General features: G+C 46.8%; 1 protein-coding gene across 1 annotated transcript in view; it reads left to right on the top strand.

Annotated features, from left to right (window-relative positions):
* Positions 1-16,810, top strand: part of Pitpnc1 (phosphatidylinositol transfer protein cytoplasmic 1) — a 235,137-nt gene that overhangs the window by 159,752 nt on the left and 58,575 nt on the right. The window lies entirely within an intron of this gene.

Here is a 16,810-nt window from a genome sequence, read left to right as displayed (position 1 = left end):
TGTGAAGAGAACGGTGGGATCACCTTCCTGCTGTAGGTACAGAGCCAGCCCCTTTGTCAGATGGATTTCTTTCTTGAGTCCCCGGATGCAGCTCTGAGATAAACACACCTGCAAGGACAGAATTCCTGGCTGGCATTTAGTCTCTAAAACCAAACTGTAAGGTAGGCCTGTGGAAAAGGAGCTAATGGTTTCTAACAGACATTATTTTAAAGCCGTTTTTTCCTTTGACGTCACCGAGCATTGCTTACATCTGCTGTGACTTGCTTTCTAGCCAGGCGGTGTGTCAGCTGTTAACCTCCAAATTCTTCACTTGATCTTCCTAGACTGCCCCAAATATAATCGGAATGGCATTAAATCCTTAAATCTGACTTAAACCATCTCTCCCCCACGAATACCTATTGAAGACCTATTTATATTGCACCCGATTTTATAGCCCCATTAAATGTAAACTTGAGGGAGCTGCATCTGAAAAATTGCCATCTTGTTCCTAAACTTTTAAAGATGGTTATAGTGTGTGTGTGTGTGTGTGTGTGTGTGTGTGTGTGTGTGTGTGTGTGTGTGTGTGTGTGTGTGTGTGTGTGTGTGTGTGTTTGCTGATATACTGGGGCTTGAACTCAGAACCTCTTATTCTCATTTGGGCTTTTTGGCGGACACTCTACCACTTAAGTCACAACATCTACTTCCAGCTTTTTGGTGATTGATTGGAGACAGGCTTCAAACCATGAGCCTCAGATCTCAGCCTCCTGAGTAGTAGGATTACAAGCATGAGCCACCAGCACTCAGCTCATAAATATATTTGAGGTATGCAGACCATTATGTACGGTAGTTTTAATTATCTTTAGTTACGTTGATCAGATTATTAGAGATAATAAACAGAGGTCAAGAAGTGTCAGCTAAATGCCATCACATAATGGATATGCATTAGTGAAACCAAGTAATTGGATCACCTGGTGCTAAAAATTATGAGACTGGTAGATAGATAATCACTGGATTCATGTCTGTTATACATTAGAGTTTGTTACTAACTCACTTCACCTTGTTTGGCAGATCAGAGCTATAGTGAAATACTGAAATGAAAAATGAAACATAGTAAAGAGACTCTTGAGGAATAAAGGATACTGAAAAGGTGTGTGTGTGTGTGTGTGTGTGTGTGTGTGTGTGTGTGTGTGTGTGTGTGTGTGCGTGTGCGTGTGTGTGTGTGTGTGTGTTAGTAACTTAATTTTAATCTATGGGGGAAGTCTTGTTTTTAGCACCCAACTAAATTTGCTTGGAACCATCTGGGTTTCTTGGAAGAGCTGATATACCAGTTGCACACACCGCATGCCTTTGTTGGGGCTTTTTGTAACAGTTAGAAAACAATATTGCTGAGGCTGGTGGTATAGCTCAGTGGTAGAGCAAATGCTTAGCAAATGCAAGGCCCCGGGTTCAATCCCTGGCATCAGAAAGAAGGAAAGAGAAGGGAAGGGAAAGGAAAATAAAGGAAGCTGTTTGGTACATAAACTGAATCAATACAGATGTGGGCTACTGAGCTCGAGCCTGGGATCCCAGCTACACAGAAGGCTGAGAAGGTCTAAGGATCCCAGTTTGAACCCTGACCAGGTGGAAAGGTCCATCCAAATTTTGGTTTTGGTTTTGTCGGTCGTGGGTTTTGAACTCTGGGCCTGGGCACTGTCCCTCAGCTCTTCAGTTCAAGGCGCGCGCTCTACCACTTGAGCCACAGCGCCACTTCCGGCTTTTTCTGTTTATGTGGTGCTAAGGAATCGAACCCAGGGCCTCATGCATGCAAGGCAAGCACTCCACCACTGAGCCACCTTCCCAGCCCAAGTCCAGATTTTATCTGCAATTAGCCACTAAAAAGCTGGAAGTGGAGTTGTGGCTCAAGGTGGAGCCACAGCCTTGAGCACAAAAGCCAAGAGACAATGCCCAGGCCCTGAGTTCAAGCCCCAGTACTGGCACAAAGAAAAAAAAAGAGAGAGAGAGAGAAATACTCTTATAAAAGAGGGACCCTGTCCCCTTCCGTGGAGTAGTCAGGAGGCTTGATTAGACTTGTCACGTGCCACAGATGGGAGAAATCACTGTCTGTTGTACACACGCTATACGGTCTAGAGAATTTTGTTATATATAGCTGCTTGAACAGACCAAGGCAGGTGAGGTTGAAGAGAGGTTCTGTTTTTATCCTGTTGAGTTCAAAGTGCTCATGGAAAATTTAGTGAAAAACAACTGGAAGGAAATTGGATGTATAAATCGAGGGCTGAGACCTAGAGGTAGAGATTTAGAAGTCATAAAGCAGAGGTAGCTTTAAAGCTGTAGGAACAGAAGATATTTCCCACAGGACAGATGAGTGGGAACAGGAAAAGAAGGTCAAGGACAGAATCCATGAGAAGAGGGATATTCAATGGGAAGGGAAGGGAACAGCATCCCTTGAAGATGGATAAGAAGGCACACTCAGAGAGGCAGCAGGAGAATTGAGATGTTTTAGGGTGACGCTCACAAGCCCAGGGAAGTGAACCCAAGGAAGGCACTGTACCAAAGACAGCCACAGAGTACAGTGAGCCCAGAACTTCAGAGATCCTGTGGGATCAAACCATTATGAAAGCTATCCATGCCAAGTGCCTGTAGCTCACACCTGTAATCCTAGCCACTCAGGAGGCTGAGGATCACCTTTCAAAACCAGCCCGAGGAGAAAAGTCCATGAGAGAATCTCCAATGAACCACTAGAAAACCAGAAGTGGCACTATGGCTCAAATGGAGAGTACTTGCCTTGAGCTGAAGAGCTCAGGGTCAGTGCCCAGGCCCAGAGTTCAAGCCCCACAAGCAACCCCCTCAAAAAAAAAGAGGAACAAAGACCAGAACACACCACACAGACTCCCTGTCTGCTGCCACACTAATGTCCTACACCACTTCAAATCTCAGCCAGCAAGAAATCATCACAAAACAGGAGCCTTCAACTCTGCACTCTAGAACGAGAGCCCAAACACACCTCTTTTCTTTATAAATTTTCTCAGCCACCGGTATTTTGTTCTAGTAACACAAAATTGTCTAAGACAAAAGGCGAGGCTGACATGCTTATAGCAGGATGCTGTGGACACAGATGTATTTCTCATGAAAATGATCAGAAGCTGGGAGAAAGACCTGCGGGGGTAGGGGGTGAATCACTATGATGGGGAAAAAAGAGACCCCGGCCCCAGAAATTCAAAGGCAGAGGAAATGAGTTAGAAATAAAACAAGGCAATGGATGAGCCGAGGCCTGTTTGGCAGGGTCCAAGATGAGCAAAGAATGCTCTTCTTAGAGCCAAGTGTGGCGGCGATGTAGTTTTCCTACCTCTCGGCCCCCATGTGCCTCTCTGAGCGGAGATCAGATGGGGAAGGACATCTCAAAATCCCCACGGCCAAGACTCCTCAGCATCCCCCCTCCCTCCGCCCCACAGAGAGAGCGTGCACACTGCCGAGGCTTTGGCTAAGGCCCTTCATGCATCTTCCACAGTCTGACCAAGACCTTGGATGCATGTCACATGCCAAGTGACAACCAGAAACAGATCTGGCTCCAAACTCAAGAGAGCCCACACTGGGATTTAATTGTGAATTTCTTCAGCCTTGCGACTTCATCCTGCCAACTTCCTGACCTTTGGTTAATGAAGATTTTTCACTTTGCATTGGCATTTTGTATCGAAGGATACTGGTTCTAAGTGAAGGCAGCACTGGGGGCCCTCTGGTTTGTGATGGGCATTCTTGACCACTTGAGGCACACCTCTACCTCCATCGTTTTAGTGGTTAATCAAAGATAAGAGTCTTACAGACTCTTCTTCCCAAGTTGGTTTCGAACAGGCTCCCTTAGATCTTAGCCTTCCTGATAGCTAGGATTAAAGAAATGAGCCACTGGCTCTCAGCTCCATAGATAGCTAGCTCTTCACACCAGATTGGAGACTCTTGTAGTACCAGATAGAGCAAGCACCTGTGTGTGGTGTGAGGAAATCCAACAAATGCAGGAGGCAGCCCCAGAGCCCCTGGTAAATACCAGCACAGAAGAAGAATACAAAACAGTTAATAGTAGCATACATGAGCTCCGTACTCACAACACACAAAAAAAGGGCAAAAGGCAGGGAAGGGCCTCAGGCTCCATTGCTTGGCTTGCTTGCTGATGGCTGGTGCTCCACCTTTTAAGCCATAACTCCAGCCCAGGTTTTTTGGTTTTTTTTTTTTTTTCTTTTTTTGGGGGGGGTCCGGTCATGGGGCCTGAACTCTGGGCCTGGGCGCTGTCCCTCAGCTCTTCAGCTCAAGGCTAGCGCTCTAACACTGGAGCCACAGCGCCACTTCCGGCTTTTTTTCTTTTTGCTTATGTGGTGCTGAGGAATCGAACCCAGGGCCTCATGCATGCAAGGCAAGCGCTCTACCACTGAGCCACTTTCCCAGCCCCTTTTGGGTTTGTTTGTTTGTTTGTTTATGGTTAATTGGAAGTAGACTTTTGCAGATTTTTCTGCCCAGGCTGGCCTCAGATTATGATCCTCCAAATCTCAACCTTCTGAGGAGCTAGGACTACAGGCATTAACCTCTAGAGCCTGGCTGTGGTCTTTTAATTCTTCACCTGCTCAGAAACAGATCCTGTGACCAGAGGGGACCTAAAGGGGATTCCTCACATTGAAGAGAGAATTCTGCCCTAAACCTGCTGGCTGCCTGAATAGGACCATGGGTAATAAATGAGAGAATTATTCAATAGTTGGGGTTCAACCATCTTCAGCATATTAACAAGTGCGTGAAAAATGGGATCGAGGGAAAGGAGAAGAAGAGTGAAAACAGAGAGAGATGTTCTTTATCAAACATTGGAGAGAACATTTGTTTCTCAAATACCCCTCACATCATTAATCTTGGTTCTTGTTGTTCAGACAAGTGACCCTTTTTATTTTTATTATGTTGTGCTGGGAACTCTACCCAGGACCCTGGCCGAGACTCAGTGAGCACCTACTGCATTCCTAACCTTCAGGGGATTGTTTTGTTTTGTTTTTGGTTGGTCTTGGGGCTTGAACTCAGGGCCTGGGTGCTAACCCTGAGCTTCTTCACTCAAGGCTAACGCTCTACCACTTTGAGCCACAGCTCCACTTCCAGTTTTCCGGTGGTTCATTAGAGATAAGAGTCTCACGGCTTTTCCTGCCCTGGCTGACTGAACTGTGATCCTCAGATCTCAGCCTCCTGAGTAGCTGGCGTGAGCCACCAGCGCCCGGCTTGGATTACTTTTTTTTTTAACTGTAACCAAATTTAAACATCTTCTAAGAGAATGGCCAGCTAACTAAGATATAATAATAATAATAATAATAATAATAATAATAATAATAATAATAATAATAAATTATTACACTAAGTAATATAGGCTCACAAATGCAGGCAGGAGACCTCTGGGGAGCCCTGTGAGACTGGATGTGGGGTGGGGTCTTGGCCTAGAAGACTTGTCTCTGTTTCAGACACAATTGAAAGCCACGCTTGCTAATAGAAACCTTGGTACAACCTGCTATCTGCCACCACGATATTAAACTGGCTCAGAGCCAAGGACAACACGTGGGAGCAGCGGGGGAGAGATTAGCATCGCATGGGAGATTTTAGGCTCAGGGCCAGAAGAGGTACTTTCCTCCCCACTTTTCATTAAAAAATAAGAAGAAGAAGAAGAATATGGGAAAGAAATAGGGAAGGTACACAAGAATCCCTTTTAGCCCCTCTGTTCTCCTGGGACAGTCAGATATCTATGGACATAGATCATTGGCTGTCAGAGATCTTGGCTGTGGCTTGACCTTGAAATGACCTCCACCATGACTCTTCCTGTCCTTGGCTGGCCTGAGTTTGGAGAGAGGGAGCTTGTTATCTCAGCACAAGGGAAATAATCATCACAGAGGCCTGTTTTCCACCTGGACTTAGAGGAATCATTATTTGAGCAAATAATCTGAGCAAAAAAAAAAAAAAACCTTCTCATTGCTACCTCATCCCACGCTGATCCAAGGAAGGACACACAGTGATTGGCTCCCAGGTACCTGCTCCCTGGGGCTGAAGCTGGGCACTGGTGGCTCACGCCTGTGATCCTAGCTACTCAAGAGGCTGAGATCTGAGGATCACAGTTCAAAGCTGGCCTGGGCAGAAAAGTCCATGAGACTCTTAACTTCCGATGAACCCCCAGAACACTGGAAGAGGAGCTATGACTCGATGTGGTAGAGGGCTAGCCTTGCAAAAGAACTCAGGGACATCACCCAGGCGCTGAGTTCAAGCCCCATAACAAAACAAAAAAAGTCTCATGGATTTTTTTTTTCTGTCCAGGCTGGCTTTGAACTGTGATCCTCAGATCTCAGCCTCCTGAATCACTAGGATTACAGGCTCCACAGTGCTATCTCTTCTCCTCATTTATGCCCTATAGCACCCACTGCGGGTAGCCTGAGCATTGCACCTGGGCAGGGTTCTTTGTTACAATGATTCTAGATGCTGCGCCCAGAGCACTTGCTCTTGCCAAACCAGCGCAAGATGTCTTTGGGGAAACTGCTAAACTTTTCCTTTGGGAGGAAAATAAAAGGTTCAAACCTAGCAGGAAGTTTGCCAAGAATAGAACTGAGATGGCAGATTCACCGATGGTTCACATTTTTCCCCATTTGCTATGTCCCTTTGTAAATGTTTACACGTTGTCCTTGGAGAATAAGTTCCAGGCACCTTGACCCTTCACCCCTCGTGACGTCATTGTGGTTGTCCTAAGAACACGGGTTTTCCCTTACATAACCACAGGGCCATGATTCAATTCTGCAAGTTTAACATGGACATCATTGTGTGCTATTTACATTTTGATAATTATGCCAATAATATCTTTTTATAGCAAACAACAGCAGCAGCCTACATGATTCATTCATGTCCCAATACATGCTCTCAACACTGAGTTCTGCTGTCACTTTCTTGAGTCTTTAATCTGGAGCTGTTCCTCAGGTTTTCCTGGGGGTTTTTTTTCGGTGTTTTTTTAAAAAATGTGTTTTTAAAATACAATTTTATTGTTTTTATTAAGGTGTTGTACAGAGGGGTTATCATTTCGTAAGTCAGGTAATGAATACATTTCTTTGTTTCGTTTTCTTTCTTTTATTTTTTTGCCGGTCCTGGGCCTTGAACTCAGAGCCTGGCTTCTTTTGCTCAAGGCTAGCTCTTTACCACTTGAGCCACAGCACCACTTCCAGCTTTTTCTGTTTATGTGATACTAAGGAATTGAACCCAAGGCTTCATGCATGCTAGGCAAGCACTCTACCACTAAGCCATACTCCCAGCCCCTCCTGGGTTTTTCTTAATGCTGTTAGGAACACAGGCACTTGGTGGCTGTCCCTCCTTCTTGATTTTCCTTGTCTGTGATTAGATGAACACGGGGTGCCCCGGGCAGGGGCTATGTAATAGACTTGGTGTATTATCCAAATGGCTTTGGGGATACTTTGTCCTCTCTTGGTTGTCTGTGCTGTGTTCATCCCAGAGTAGGAGTTGGGGGCTGGTGTGAGGGACCACTGTTGGTAGGAGTTCACACAGCCATGTTCTAAGCCTGCAAGGCCACCCCAAGACAAAAAGCCGGGGCAGCTGTGGACTCCCTAGTCTGAAAAATGCCATTGGGAGCAGCTGTGGAGAGCTGGGCATGGCGGCTCTCAGGAGGCTGAGGCGGGAGGATCACTGAGCCTGTGAGTTCCAGGCCAGCCTGAGCAGCTGTGAAACCTGTGGCTTATGCCTATAAGCCTAGCAAGTCAGGAAGCTGAGATGTAATGATTGAGATCCACAATCAGCCCAGGAGGAAAGTCCGCGAGATTCTTACCTTCAACTAACCACCCACAAGCCAGAAGTGGGCTATGGCTGAAATGGTAGAGTGCCAGCCTTCAGCTTAAAAAAAGCTAATCAATAGCACCCAGGTCTTGAGTTCAAGCCCCAGTAGCAGCATCAAAAAACAACAGAAAAAATGGACAACAGATATGGATCTGTTGGGATTAGTAAAAGCAAGCCAAACTTCTGGTAGGTCCTAAATTCAAGCCCCACTACCAGCATTAAAATAAAAAAAAAAAAATCCAAAGCAAAAACAAAAACAAAAAACAAAAGCACAAAAGATGTGGATCTTTTTTTTTTGGTCAGTTGTGGGGCCTGAACTCTGGGCCTGGGCACTGTCCCTCAGCTCTTCAGCTCAAGGCTAGCGCTCTACCACTTGAGCCACAGCGCCACTTCCAGCTTTTTTTTTCACTGCTTATGTGATGCTGAGGAATGGAACCCAGGGCCTCATACGTGCAAGGCAAGCGCTCTACCACTGAGCCACCTTCCCAGCCCAAGCTGTGGATCTTATTGGGTTGGACAAAACAATCCAAACTCCAAGGCTTCCTTTTGTACCTAACTTGGGTGTGTCACTTGGGTGATTTGGCCTCTTAAATAATATATCCATGCTACTTTTCCATTTTAACTGCCATGAGTTTAGTGAAGGCCCTGATCCCTTTTCTAGAACAACCTCTTATTAAACCCATCATCACCTGCACAGCTATTGAGAGGAAAGAGGTCAATGTAGTCTCCAATTCTGACCATTTTTTATAGTAGTTCTACTTGTAAAGACAGAATTCCAGTGCCTAGGATCATGAAATAGCCAACATTTGCAGAATCTTCAGTGTCAGCATTTCCTGGGAGCTTGATCTTGAGACCCACTGAATCAGAACTTGCATTTAAGCAAACAAATTGCCTTGGGTGATTTCTGAGCCATAGCAAAGCACGGGATGAACTGATAGAACATGCTAGAAGAACTTGTTCTGGATTAAAAAAAAAAAAAAGTTGCCCCTTAGGCTCTGTGGTCCAAAGTATGGAAGATGATTCCCAAATTACTTTCTAATTTGAGAATCAGTCCTAAATTCAATTCGAAGTTGTTTGCTATTGTTGTTATTTTTCCTCAAATACTCAGAAATAAATTTCATGGATAGGCTTAGATGAGATTTAGTGGATGAGATCTGAATTTTATGTTCTACTCGCACAATTCTTTTTTTCCTAAACTTTGACATCTGCTACTACTTCTTGGCTTGCAAAACCATCTGCTAGCCGACAACAACAAAATGAGTCGACAACCAGTGAACACAGGCTAATGTTAAAAATCAAGGTTTATGCTTAGGCACTGGTGGCTCATACCTGTAATCCTAGCTACTCAGGAAGTGAAGATTTGAGGATCATAGTTTGAAGCCATCCTGGGTAGAGACGCCTTTGAGATACTTACCTCCAATTAACCAGCAAAAAGGTGGGAAGGGGAGGTGTGGTTCAAGTGGTAGAGTACTGACATCAGGCAAGAAAAATCAAGTGAGATTGGAGTTTAAGTCCCAGTATCAGCACACACACACACACACACACACACACACACACACACACACACACACACACACACACACACACACACACACACACACACACACACACACACACACACACACACACACACACACACACACACACACACACACGACTAAAACTCAAGGTTCATGGAATTTAGCAGTTCTGTTCCACAAAAGCAACAACAAAAGGAAGTGTTGAGGGTTATTTACAGGAATGCTAATAGAGTGTCTGAGAAATAGCAAATGAATGAGACTTGTTGGCTGTCTAGCACATTCACTGTGACCCAGAGCTTCCTGGGCTTCTAGTACTAGAGTACTTAATGACACTTCAGGGAAGATCAGCCTCTTAGTGTGTTAGATCAGCCTCTTAGGGTGTTGTTCAGACTTGCAGAATTCAGCAGAACATAAGGCTTCTTCCCACCCCCACCCCCCTTTAGTGGGCTGGGTGAGTAAAGGCACCATCTCGCTCTGTGCCCAGCTGGTCTAGAACTCACTGTGTAGCCCAAGCCAATGTCAAACTCATGATCCTCTTGCCTTCAACTTCTGGAACGCTAGGCTTACAGGCATGTACCACCACCCCTGGCTCAAGTCAAAGGCTTTTACTGTCACCTGTTAAGTTTATTTAGTAGGTGTCTAGACTGTTGTTCATGCCGATTGAAACAAGCCATCTACTATGGACTCTCAAGGTTGATAAGGTAGTTTTTTGTATACTAGTTTTCTGTTGTTGGTGGCATTTTATGTTGACAGTCCTAGGGCTTGAACTCAGGGCCTAGGAGCTGTCCCTTACCTTTTTCACTCAAGGCTAGCTAGGATTCTACCACTGGAGCCACAGCTTCACTTCTGGCTTTTTGCTGGTTAATTGGAGATAAAAGTCTTGTGGAAGCCAGCCACTGATAGCCCATATCTATAATCCTAGCTCCTGAGGATCTGAGGATCTGAGCCATTCAAAGCTAACTCTGGCGAGGAAAGTCCATGACACTCCTGATCTCCAATTAACCATCAGAAAACCAAAAGTGGAGCTGTAGCTCAAACTGGTACATACTAGCCTTGAGCATAAAGAGCTCAGGAACAGTACCCAGGTCCTGAGTTCAAGCCCCAAAACTGACAAAAAAAAAATCTCATGGGAGCTGGGAATGTGGCTTAGTGGTAGAGTGCTTGCCTAGCATGCCTGAAGCCCTGGGTTCAATTCCTCAGTACCACATACACAGAAAAAGCCAGAAGTGGCACTGTGACTCAAGTGGTAGAGCCCTAACCTTGAACAAAAAGAAGCTCAGGGACAATGCCCAGTTCCTGAGCTCAAACCCCAGGACTGGTCCAAAAACAACAACAACAACAACTCATGAACTTTTCTGCCCAGGCTGGCTTCTAACTGAGACCCTGAGATCTCAATTTCCTGAGTAGCTAGGATTGCGGGTATGAGTCAGTCACTGGCACCTGGCAGGTAGGTAAGTTTTAAAACAAAAATCCTAATGGGCTTGTTGCTATTTACTGCTTTTACCCACATACAAAAAGCTCGAACTGGTAGACAGTTGTTCTGTTTAATTCTGAAGTATTATGGCTGTGTGGCCCTTACATTTAACAGAAGTACCTAGAGTTGAGCCAAGCACCTACCAGAAGTTACACCCCCTGCTGCTCCCTCCAGGGAGATTGAGGCCCCTGAGGGCCCAAGAATTAAATTCTAACCAAACGTTATCTGAAAATGAATTCCCAGTTACTCATTATTGCTTGACTGAAAGGTGACCACAAAGTCACTGCGATCTTGAGATAGGAGCTGCTGTGTGCGTAGAGACCGGAGGAGGAAACAGTGAGCAGGGTGTAGAGAGGAAGCTGAGGCCTTGGAGAGGAAGCAAGGGCCTGCCAGGGAAGGGAGAAAGTTCTAGATGAGTGAGTTATGGGCAGAGGCAGTATATTAAGTCCATAGCTGTGGGAAGTGCCTTTGCACCCATTATCCCTACTCACCCTGAAGGCTCAGTGAGGGGCAGGAACTGATAGAGTGCCAACTTCCACATGATGAAACAGCACCCTGGAAAAGTTTCTAGAAGTTTCTCCCAGCTCAAAAGTCCTGGATGAAAACTAGATATTTGGATTGCTGGGCTTCCCTCTCTCTACCTTAAATCAACATATTCTAGAGAGCATTAAAGAAACTGGTCTGTGGCTGGGCACTGGTGGCTCACGCCTATAATCCTAACTCCTTGGGAGGCTGAGATCTGAGGATCCTGGTTCAAAGCCAGCACAAGGCAGAAAGACCACGAGATCCTTTTATTGCCAGTAAACTACCAAAAAGCCAGAGGTAGCTCTGTGGCTCAAGTGGTAGAATGCTAACCTTGAGCAAAAGAAGTTCAGGAATAGCACCTAGGCTCTGAGTTCAAGCCCCAGGACTGGGACAGGGACACACACACACGGACACACACACACACACACACACACACACGGACACACACACACACACACGGACACACACACGGACACACACACACACACACACACGTCCTGTTTATTGGGAAGAACATTTTTGAGTGGGTGTGTGGATGAAGAATGGATGGATGAATGCGGAACTATATCCATATCAAGAGAAAGAAATTAGCCAGGCATCAGTTGCTTACGCCTATAATCCTAGCTACTCAGGAGGCTGAGATCTGAGGATCAATATTCAAAGCAGGAAACTCCATGAGAGACTCTTACCTCCAATAAACCACTCAGAAAACTGGAAATGGCGCTGTGGCTCAGGTGGTGGAGCGCTCGCCCAGGCCCAGAGTTCAAGCCCCATGACAGAGAGAGAGAAAGAGAGACAGAGGGGGAGAGAGGAGAGAGAGAGAGAGAGAGAGAGAGAGAGAGAGAGAGAGAGAGAAACTGAGGTAGGTTTAGTGGCCCATGGCTGCCTGACACTCGCTCCCTCTCTCCTTCCCTCCCTCCCCGCCCACTGTACTTGTGGAGATGAGTGGAGATTGCAGGGCCTGTCCAGGAAATGGACTGCTGGGATTTGGAGCCATCCAAGGCTGCAGTGCTGGACCAGAAGGGAGACAGGGAAAGCAATCATGTTTCTACCTTAGACCTTTAAAGGACATAAAGTGAAAGAGGCGTAAATCTTGGAGTCAAAAGCATCAGGAGGTGAGGGTGATGAATGTGTCTCTGCTGCGTTAATTGGGGATCAAAGCAGAGATTGGCATTTGAGGTTGTCCTTTGACATCAGCAAATCTGGACTTCCAGCAAAAATGTCTGTGCTATCCAAGAGATTTATTAGGTCGTTAGCAATCAAAGATGGACATTTTATTGCAGGTGTTCTCTAGGTGGTATAAATTACAAGGAAATGAAAAAGAAGAGACAAAAGGAAAGATATTCACTAGGAAGAAGATTGGTTCATTTATATTACAGCCCTATAGCGAAAGCAATTCAGACCTTTAAAGTAGGCTGAGAGCATGGTTCGAACACAAAGTCCTGAGTTCAAATTCCAGGGCCACCAAAAATGAAGGGGGGGTCTGAAGTCATAATATTCAATACATATCCTATGAAACTCAGAACATTCAGGAGACGGGGTGGGTTGGGAGAGATGGGAACAATTCAGGACTGACAACAGTCAAGATGCACTGTACTTGTAAACTGATTTGTTGAATAATTAATTCCCTTGCACAACTACTTGAAGACAATAAAAATACATTGTTGTTGTTTTTTAAGAAAGAAGTTGGGTGCCGGTGCATCACGGCTGTAATCCTACTTGAGAGGCTGAGATCTGTAGATTGTGCTTCACAGCTAGCCCAAACAAGAAACTCTTATCTCTAATAAGCTCCTTAAGCTAGAAAGGGAGCTGTGACTCAAATGATAGAGCATTCACCTTGAACAAAAGCAGCTCTGGGACCATGCCCAGGCCCTGAATTCAAGCCCGAGGACTAGTGCAAAAAGGAAAAAAACGTAGAATGTATTGGGAGCCAAGTACTGTGATGAACACCTTAAAATCCCAGCTACATGGGAGGCTGGGTCGGGAGGATTGAAACTTTGGAGCCAGTCTGGGCATGTAGTGCCTGTTCCAAAACACCATAGGAAGAGGCTAGGGATGGCGGTGGGTGCAGAATCGCTTACCTAACTAGAGGAAGGCCCTAGGTTCTCAACTCTGAATTAAAACAAATAAATCCTGGTAGGTGATTGGCCCTTCACACTGCCTCGTCACTGACAGGATGCTTTCCCTGCCTTGTCATTGGCCCCCGGGGCTGAGCAGCAGGGAGCATGTTCTCACTTTACAGATGAGGAGAGAGCCAGCCGTCCCTTGCCCTCCACCTGTCACCTGACACCCAGACACACAGCCTGACCTGCCCCTCCCCCCCTTCATACCAGCTTCTCTGCGCCTTTTTTAATTATTATTATATCTTCTTGTGTTGGTTTGGTGTCTCTTGCCTTTGTTTTTTGTTTTTTTAAGTTTACCCAGAGCCCCGTGCGGGCTAGGCAAGCACTCCATCCCCGGCAGTAAAGATGTACTATGATGGAGATAGGAAGCTGGCTTCCTTTATTAAGAAACAAAAACAGAAAAGATTGTTTTTTTTTGTTTTGTTTTTGCCTGTCGTGGGGCCTGAACTCTGGGCCTGGGCGCTGCCCCCCAGCTCTTCAGCTCAAGGCTAGCACTCTACCACTTGAGCCACAGTACCATTTCCGGCTTTTTCTGCTTATGTGGTGCTGAGGAATCAAACTCAGGGCCCCATGCATGCAAGGCAAGCACTCTACCACGGAGCCACCTTCCCAGCCCAAAGACTGTTCTTTCTAAATGAATTCCTGCACACTTAAAGCTGATTCTCAAGAGCAAATGAAAGCTGGTGTAAGGCCGGGGTGAACTGTGCTCTCTTCCCCCATGGGGAAAAGTAGAATCAAGGGGTTCAGCCGGAGCTGGTACTGTACCAGTTCCGAGCCTCCGGATCTGGATACCCCACCTCACTCTCCTGCCATCTGGGTACTGGTCCAAGTCTCTTCCCCTTGCCTGAGGTGCTCCTTCCAGAGTCTTCTACAGGCCCTAGGTGAGGAACTGAGCCAGAGGCCCTTGCTTAAGTTCTTCAACAGTAGATGAGATCTCTTGATTCTTTTTTTTGGGTCCGGTCTTGGGGCCTGAACTCTGGGCCTGGGCGCTGTCCCTCAGCTCTTCAGCTCAAGGCTAGCGCTCTACCCCTTGAGCCACAGCACCACTTCCGGCTTTTTTCTTTTTGCTTATGTGGTGCTGGAGAATTGAACCCAGGGCCTCAGGCATGCAAGGCAAGCACTCTACCGCTGAGCCACCTTCCCAGCCCCGATCTCTTGATTCTTTAGTGGCTTGGGACTGGCACCAAGTGCATCATTTTTCCCTGAGAGGCAGCTCAGGAATCAGCTGGAAGGAGACACAGGCGCTGAAGTTCTTCAGGACATTTGTTGGGGGTAAACAAGACAGAGACACGCTGGCCTGTAGCAGGCCAAGCCAAGTGTGACCTCTGAAGACCACCAGTCTTGGATTGAGAATGGGGCTCAGTGGTAGAGTATTTGCCTTGCATGCAGGAAGCCCTGGGTTTGACTCCTCAGTACCACAAACACAGAAAAGCCAGAGTTGGTGCTATGGCTCAAGTGGTAGCATGCTAGCCTTGAGCAAAAAGAAGCTCAAGGACAGTGCCCAGGCCCTGAGTTCAAGTCCCAGGACTGGCAAGAGAGAGGGAGGGACGGGGTGAGGAAGGGAGAGAGAAATGAAAGCCAGCAGTCTTGTGCACCTGTATGAAATGGGAAAGAACCTTGGCAAAGGCTTTGTAGTTTAGGCTCCCAAATGGGTTTCGGGACTGAGAGGCTTCAAGTCACCTGGAGGAGGCAGACACCAACACGGAGGCTATTGAAGGCCAGGCCCTGGGAGCCCTTCCAAGTTCAATCGCGACCTGTCACCCTTACGAGAACACCAGCAGCCTGCGTTCCGTCCTCAGCGCCCACCGTGTGAGCTGCGATCAGAGAGGACAGGGGGAAATGAGGGCTATTTTGAGCAGAGCTGCTGAGACTTATTTTGGGAGCCGTTATTGATCCTGCTGCGGGGAAACTGCCCGTGTCCCTGCGAGGTGTTGGATGTTGACTCTCCCAAGCCGCCAGCCCAAAGGGAGAATTCACACTCTGTACCAAAATTAGCCAGCCTTTCTAAAAGGAGCCTTGTTACAGCTGCCTGGGAGCCGAAACTTAGAAGTGGTTGTGTGTGTGTGTATGTGTATGTGTGTGTGTGTGTGTGTGTGCGCGCGTGCACGTGCATGCACACACACTGTGAAAACCTTCTTAGTCTATGAATCAAGTATTTGTAACCTGGCTTTAATGTAATTCTCTGTCCCTGTAATGAGCTGCTGTGACCTAGAGTGCCTGATTAGAACCCCATTTGAACCTTTTTGTCTTCTGTCTCGGTGTCACTTTGGTGACAATCTCCTAGACCTTCTGGCTCACCTTTAATGGTTCCCAAATGAGTCCAGGGGTCACCATTGTGTCCAGCGTGGGTCGTGGGACTTTGGCTTGTGATGTGAAATTGTTCTCAGCTCCCTGCCCAGCTTGCTGGCACTCCAAACCCTAGTACATACGTGTTTCTTGCCTCATGGGCTCCTTCCTGTAGTTCCTGTAAACCCTCCCCCCCCCATCTCCACGCCCCAAGACCTCCACCTCCCCCACACACACAGTCCCAGGCATCTTTCTGGCCCTATTCTCCCTGCCCGTGTCATGATGGCTTTTTTGTTGTTGTTGTCAGTCATGGGACTTGAACTCAGGGCCTGTGCGCTGTTTCTGAGCCCTTTGGCTCAAGGTGAGCACTCTACCACTTAAAGCCCACTGCAGCAGCTTTCTAGTAGTTAAAGGGAGATAAGAGTCTCACACATTTTCCTGCCCGGGAGCTGGCTTCAAACCATGATCCTCAGATCTCAGCCTCCTGAGTAGCTAGGATTACAGGCATGAGCCTGGCCCTGTTTGGGTTTTTTTGAGTTTTCCAACTCAAAACTCTTTGAGCAGAGAGAACAAAATGGCTACTTGTCCTCACTGGAGATCATCCAGGACATTGAAGCTTCTTGTTCAGAGTGTAGAGGGCACCATGGCCCTCACCCTGGGTAGCACAGCCCACCAGGTGACAGGCACAAAACAGCAGAAAGAAATCTCCTCAAGGCTCTGAAGGCCAGAGGCTGAACTAAGGTGTCCGCGGAATGCTTCCTCTCAACTCCCCCTGAAGGCCTTCCTTGTTGCTTCCAGCTTCCGGTGGCCCAGGAGTTCCTTGCGCAGTGCATGAGTCATTCCCGTCTCTGCCTCTGCGCGTGCAGCTTTGCTCTCCAGTGCCAACAGTCCTGCGTCTTACCGTTCCTGTTTTCTTTTTGCGCCAGTACTGGGGCTTGAATTCAGGACCTTGTGTTCTCAGTTGGCTCTTTACCTCAAGACTGCTGCTCTACCATGTGAGCTACACTTCTACTTCCATGTCCTGTGTCTTTAGTGAATCTGTTACCATCTCTTCTTTTTATAAGACACCAAAT

Source organism: Dipodomys merriami, unplaced genomic scaffold (assembly GCF_024711535.1).
Source record: "Dipodomys merriami isolate MVZ:Mamm:240054 unplaced genomic scaffold, mDipMer1.0.p SCAF_42, whole genome shotgun sequence".
Taxonomy (NCBI): Eukaryota; Metazoa; Chordata; class Mammalia; order Rodentia; family Heteromyidae; genus Dipodomys; species Dipodomys merriami.
This window is presented reverse-complemented; position numbering and strand designations above follow the sequence as displayed.